Source organism: Meleagris gallopavo, chromosome 2 (assembly GCF_000146605.3).
Source record: "Meleagris gallopavo isolate NT-WF06-2002-E0010 breed Aviagen turkey brand Nicholas breeding stock chromosome 2, Turkey_5.1, whole genome shotgun sequence".
Taxonomy (NCBI): domain Eukaryota; kingdom Metazoa; phylum Chordata; class Aves; order Galliformes; family Phasianidae; genus Meleagris; species Meleagris gallopavo.
Genome location: NC_015012.2, coordinates 84,473,404 through 84,473,898, shown reverse-complemented (window position 1 = coordinate 84,473,898; position 495 = coordinate 84,473,404).

Here is a 495-nt window from a genome sequence, read left to right as displayed (position 1 = left end):
TTTTTTTCAATCGGGGGGGGTGAAATTGAAAGTACTTGTACAGAATGCTTATTACTCTGATAAATGTGATGCTTCCAGTAATGTTTATTGAAAGCCTGCCACATGCAACAGAACTGCTGGGAAGTCTTAGGGATGATACCCTACAGACGATAGGCAGAATCTACTGCAAGGCTTTTAGGCTGTCAGTTCCAGGAGTGGCGTAACTACACCACTACCCCTCGTGTCACTCCTTGTACCAGCATTGGTAGTTCTCAGAGCTGGTCTCACAGCTGAACTCTGAGAGCATAATAAATTTCTCTACTTTCTTCTTTTACTTCTGCCCCCTACAACTAACAGACTTTGAGCCAGAATCTTCTCTGCTGCTGGCTGGACAAAAAAAATATGTGTATGTGACTTGGAAATAAATAGGGAAGCAAATTGTTGTGAGGCTGATGATAAAAATAGGAAATAAATAGGAATTGGAGCATTATATTCATTTAATGTTGTTTGGTTTTT